General features: G+C 39.9%; 1 non-coding gene across 1 annotated transcript; it reads left to right on the top strand.

Moving 5' to 3' along the window:
- Window positions 1–592: 592 nt before the first annotated feature.
- TRNAI-AAU (transfer RNA isoleucine (anticodon AAU)) lies at window positions 593–666 on the top strand. The gene has a single exon. It is a non-coding gene; the product is annotated as a tRNA-Ile (tRNA).
- The last annotated feature ends 5,478 nt before the right edge of the window (window positions 667–6,144 follow it).

Below are 6,144 nucleotides of genomic sequence, written 5' to 3'. Positions count from 1 at the left end.
AACACAGTCCTAGGCCTCAGGGAAGGGAAAGAGGGACATGAGCTGTTAATAACAATAAAATCCTAAAATGGACCAACAGAGATCCACGCGGCAGGGCGTTTTCACGGAATGCAGAGAAGGGGCATCTGCCCAGGATTTAGGAACAGGCAAGGAAGATTCACCCGGGACTTTCCTTTTCTTTCTGGAGCGAAATTCTCACGACTTGAGCAGGGACCAAATCGACCAGATCCTTCCCGGGGGCAGTCTGAATAGTTTTCAAAGGCTTCCTGGAGTAGGATGAAGTAGCCGTCTCTAGTGAATGTTTCTCTTGGGACGAAATCGAAGAGCTCTAGTAAGTGTTATTTTCCATGGGAGAAGCGAATTCATCTCTGCTGCAGGTAGAGATTTTGTTTCTTTTTCTTTTTCCGGGAGTGAGGAAAGGGGAAATAGAAAAAATAAAGAGAAGCTTCAAGAAATAGTGTCTTTTATTTATTTATTTATTTAAGATTATTTAAAAGCGAGTATATCCAGGGCACTGGCTGTGTTTGGTTATCTTTTGGACGAGTGAAGAGTGAGCAATCCTTGTACTTATGGAGAAGAGTGTCAAGCAGTTGGCCAGTTAGCTCCGTTGGTTAGAGCGTGGTGCTAATAACGCCAAGGTCGCGGGTTCGATCCCCGTAGGGGCCACTGAAAGAAAGTGCTATTTCGTTAAAAAAAAAAAAAAAAAAATGGTGTCCTCCTTGTACACCCCTGATGCACTTTGAAAATAGCGTCTGTGACATCAAATCTCCGTTAAACGTCTTTATCTCCTTAATCCTCAGTAGTGACTCTTAAAACCTCTTTGTTGTCCTTCTTTGGGAGGCGGAGGGGAGGGCAGAGGAAGAAAAAAGGTTTTTTTGGAACAACTGACTTAAAGTCTTAAGATAGAAATTTTAGTGAAGAAAACCAGCTAGGAGTCAGGATGGTCTTGGAGATGGGTTGTGCGCCTGATGGCCGCTGTCCATTTGAGCCTCTCATTCTCCTTATTCCTTCCTCAAGGTCCAGCTCACTGTGTCTCCGTGTGGCCCTCAAGCGCTTTCTCTACCTGATTATCTCCTCTACCTGAGTGTCTATTCATCCCTTACACTTCGCTTTCCTACTCTTGAACATGGTATTGCTAGTTATTAAAATAAGGACAGTCAAATATAACGCATATTTTCTTTTTTTTTTTTTTTTAAACTACTGGCTGGCTTCCAGTATAATTTCTGTCTGTGAAGACAGTTTTTTTTTTTTTTTTTTTTTTTTCCTGGCTCTCCAGGACCTAGAAAGGTGCCAAAGTCAGAGTGAATGTCTGAAACCTCTGGATTTTCTCCTATCGTGTTATTCCTATGAACATTCACATATGCTCTTTGTCTCCTGTCTTAAAAAGGTTTCACTTGACTCAACATATCCCTAAGGCTTTATAACAAAATGTCCTCTAAAGAGTTCTCCAGATTTCCTGTCTCTAGTTTCTTTCCTGTTGTTCTGAAATCCGCTATATTGTTTTTTTGACACTACCATTTCATGGAAATGTCTCGTCAAGGTCACCAATGACTTCTCACTTTTTCAAGACCTTCTCTTCCTTGACTTTTGTTATGGGTTCAATTGTATCCCCACAAAATTTGTGCTGATATCCAAACCCCTATACCTGGGGTTTGATCCCCTTTGGAAATCAGTGTTCTTTGTTATGTTAGTGAAGCCATTATCAGTGTAAGGTATGTCTTAAATGTAACCAGTTCTGAGATACAAAAAGAACAGATTAGGCACTGAGACAAGGGAAGACAAACTGAGGAAGACAGAAGCACATTAAGGATCAACAAGGACCCCAGGAACTCTGAGGCTATGGAAACTAAGGCAAGGATCTTGCCCCAGGGCCAACAGAGAGAGAGAGAATTCCCTTAGAGCTGTGGCCTGAATTTGGACTTCCGCACTCCTTAACTGTGAGAATATCAACTTCTGTTCCTTAAAGAAAACAACTGTGGTATTTCTGTTACAGTAGCACTAAGAAAGTAAGACAACTTCTCAGTGTCAATGAACACACTTACCATCTTAAAACTTTTATTTTATTTTTTTTCAATTTCACTTCCAAGACACTGATGTCCTGACTCTCTTTCTACCTCACTGGCTCATCCTTCTCAATAGTTTTTGTTTGTTTCCCCTCTCCTCACCTATTCTATAGTAGATTATCTCACAGATTGGTCCTTGAACTTTTCTCTGTATGCACTCACTCCCTGGTAATCTCACCCATTCACATGGTTTACATCACCTGTATGCCTACACTATCTCATAGAGACCGTATTGGACAGAGTAGAGCTGCCCCATAGGGTTTCCAAAGTTACAATCTTTATGGAAGCAGACTGCCACAAATTTCTACCATGAAGTGGCTGGTGGCATTGAACTGGTGACCCTGTGCCTAGCAGACAAGCCCCTAACCACTTCACTAAATCTGGTTTTTGGTTTCTATGCCTACAACTCACAAATGTGTATCTGCAGACTGGACCACTCCATTAACCTCAGTTCTTGTATATACAACTGATTCCTTGGCATTACCACTTGGATATTTTATACTAGGCATCTAAAAGTTAGCATGTCTAAAACTGAACTCCCGTTTTTCTATAATAATCTTATTATATCCAATTTTCCCCATTTCAGTTAATGACAACTCAATTCTTTCTCTCTTTCAGGCAAACAACCCTGGAAATCATCATTTATTTCACTCTTTCTCTCATATCTCACATCCAGTTTATCAGGAGTTTCTCTTCTTTCTGTCTTCAAAATATATCCAGCCTCTGACTGCTTCTCACTACCTTGACAGCCACCATCTTGTCTGGCATAGGGGTAAAAGAGCCCAGAATCAAATTTAATCAAAAGAGATTTTCGTTGAGCAAAGACAAAGATGATCATTCCCACGAGAGATCTGCCTGTGTGCACAAGACACAAGAGACTAGCAGAATCCCTGGAATCACAATCAGAGAGTCTCTAATATACTATTACAGAAGGAAGTAAATTAAGAAAAATTACACTATTATCAAAGGCAGGAGACATAACATATGGGGATACATGATTGGTTTAAGGATTTTATGTTGGTTATTTACCATTTTTTTTTTTATGTACCATTTAGTTACTACAGGGATGTTTCCTTGGGTACAACCCGGCAACATCCACTCTTGGCTTAGTGACTTGGAACAGGTTCTCAGAAATTGCACTATGCTCCTTTGTGAGACCACAATTTCCCTATAGCATGGCCTCTTTGTTGGCTAAGATAAAGTACTCTTCATGGACCATTCCTCCCCTACGTATAAGAAATAATGAAACCATGAGTTTCAGTGTGTACTCTCATTTCTTTCTGGAACTATTCATAATGATTTTAACAAATGTTCACACCAAATGGATTCCAGCTTTAACTATTACCCCTTAGCAAACTTTTGTATAAAAATAGATTCTAGCCCCTGGACCTTACTTTAGTCTCAATACTTCTGGCCAGGCACCTATATAAATTTAAGGTCCTCTATATCACGTGAAGAACCCTGGTGGAGTTGTGGATAATAGCTATGGCTGCTAAACAAAAGCTCAGCAGTTTGAACCCACCAGCACTCCTTGGAAACCTTATTGGGACAGTTAAACTCGGTAACAAAAATAGCAAAAAGTTTGGCTTTTTTTTGGGGGGGAGGGTGTCATATTCAAGCCATTGGCATTTCTTACATGTAGCATGAGGAAAGGGCCTAAACAGATCTCCTTGAATATATTCTTTTCTCTGTAAAAAATATTCTCCACAGAACAGGCAAAGGGACTTTTAAAAAATAAGTCATGAGGAGTTACTTCACCTCTTAAATCCCATCATCTCCTCATTTTATTAGAGTCTAGGCCTAGACCTTGTCAAAGGCCTTCAAAAATGACCTTTGACACGGTCATGGAAGCTCCATACACATCCAGACTCTCTGAGGGACCGAATTGCTGGGGTGAGGGCTGTGGGAACCATGGTCTCGGGAACATCTAGCTCAAATGCCATAACATAGTTTAGAAAGAAAATGTTCTACATTCTACTTTGGGGAGTAGTGGCTGGGGTCTTAAAAGCCTGTGAATGGCCACCTAAGATACTTCACTGGTCTCACCCCTTCAGGAGCAAGGAAGAATGAATAATGAAGAAAACTAAGCGTACAAGGCACAGATTAGTCCAAAGGACCAGTGGACCACATCTACCACTAGACTGAGTCCAGTACAGCTAGATGATGCCCACCACCACCACTGACTGCTCTGACAGGGATCACAATAGAGGGTCTGGAACAGAGCTGGAGAAAAATGTAGAATAAAATTGAAACTCACAAAAAAGACCAGACTTACTGATCTGACAGAGACAGGAGAAACCCTGAGAGTATGATGCCTAGGAACTCTTTCAGCTCAGTAATACAGTCACTCACTCCTGAGGTTCATCCTTCAGCCAAAGATCAGACAGACTCAGAAAAGAAAACAAGACTAAAGGGGCACAACCGCACAGGGGCAAGGACTAGAAGGCAGGATGGGACAGGAAATCTGGCAATAGGGAACCCAAGGTGGAGAAGGCAGAGTGTTGACATGCCGTGCATTGTTAACCAATGTCATAGAACAAGATGTGTACTAAGTGTTTAAAGTGAAACTAGTTTGTTCTGTAAACTTTCATCTAAAGTTCAATAAAAAAAGAACATGCATGTTCCCAATTCACTGCATGAAAGAGAAGCCAAAACAGACTTTTCTCATTTCAGTAAATGAGTGAATGAATGAATAAATAAATAAAGGCCTGTGAAAGAACACATTAAAACTGAGATGCTTGACATGACTGACTGACTCAGGTTTAAATCGAAACTTTCCTTTGTCTTATATCCCCTTTTCTTCTGCTTTCAGCATATGTGCATCCTCTACCTCTTGTGTGAACAACTGCGTATTCATTCTATGACAAATATGTTTTGTTCTAAGAAAGAACATTTTCAACTGATGTATGACAAAGTTGTAGTTCATGAATAAGCAAGCAATAGAATGTTTCAGGAACGTAATGACCATAATGTTCCATAGAAAGTTGTTTATGTACACAGATTGCTTACAGAAAATCTGATGATTAACTGACCTTGTGAAAAGTTTACTTGTGACTCATATGCAGCACATGGGTAACACCCAGTCCTCATGCATAAAACTCTCCCTCCCCTTTCAGAGTTTGAAGCACCTCCCAGTGCTAATGCAACACAGGAGTCCTTCTCAGTGTTACCCCAAGCTGGGTTGTTGTTTTGGTTGTTTTCTATTCTACTATAAAACCTACCATTTCTCTCCTTACAGATTTCTTGTTAGTTTTACACTTTGATGTATTTGGTGTCACAAGTGGGATTTGATGTTGCATTATCTTTCACACACCCACGAATTTGAGGACCCAGACTCTGGGCTCCAATTCCATAATTTCTCAGAGTCTGCTTAACCTAAGTAACCTCTTGAAAATGAACTCTGCTTGCTTGCATCAAAGTTTTTTGAGTTGTACTGTAGACTTGTTCGGGGGTTCTTGCAATTTTTATTGTTTCTTTGGTCCTTGTGTAGTTTTTTTGGTTCTTGTTTTGATTCTTGCAGGCAAAAGTTTGTATTTGGATTTTTATCTGAGCTCCTTAAAGACAGGTTTTGTTTTTTTGGTTTTTACTTTTTTCAAGACACCGTCTCTAAATTCCTAAACAGAATAAAGAATTGCAGGGTTAAATTTCAATTCCTCCCCCTCTGTTTCATTGCCAAAGGCTCCTCCTTCTTTGCTTCTGATAACAAAGCTGACTCAAGTTCCTTTCTATTCAAAGAAACTAGGAAATAAATCTCTCTTTCAAGTGCCTTTTAAAATCTGTCCTAATATACTAATTTAGAATTTCAGGAACCACTTTGGGAAAATGATTATTTGTACCTGTGTTTTCTTTCCTCTGAGCAACTTTTTCTTTAATTTTCAGCTTTAGTCAAAAAATCTAAATAAAATCCATCCATCTAAACTTATCAAGCTGTACAAAAACCAAAAGAGACAAAAATTTGACCCAGTCATACTTCCTGGTAACACTGCCTCCTACCTAAGCCTCCTACCTTAGTGAATATTCACCAAAGACCTTTTCTTTCATCTTTTGAACATTGATCAGGCCCCCACTGGAGGACAGCAAA

Source organism: Loxodonta africana, chromosome 1 (genome assembly GCF_030014295.1).
Source record: "Loxodonta africana isolate mLoxAfr1 chromosome 1, mLoxAfr1.hap2, whole genome shotgun sequence".
NCBI lineage: Eukaryota > Metazoa > Chordata > Mammalia > Proboscidea > Elephantidae > Loxodonta > Loxodonta africana.
This window is presented reverse-complemented; position numbering and strand designations above follow the sequence as displayed.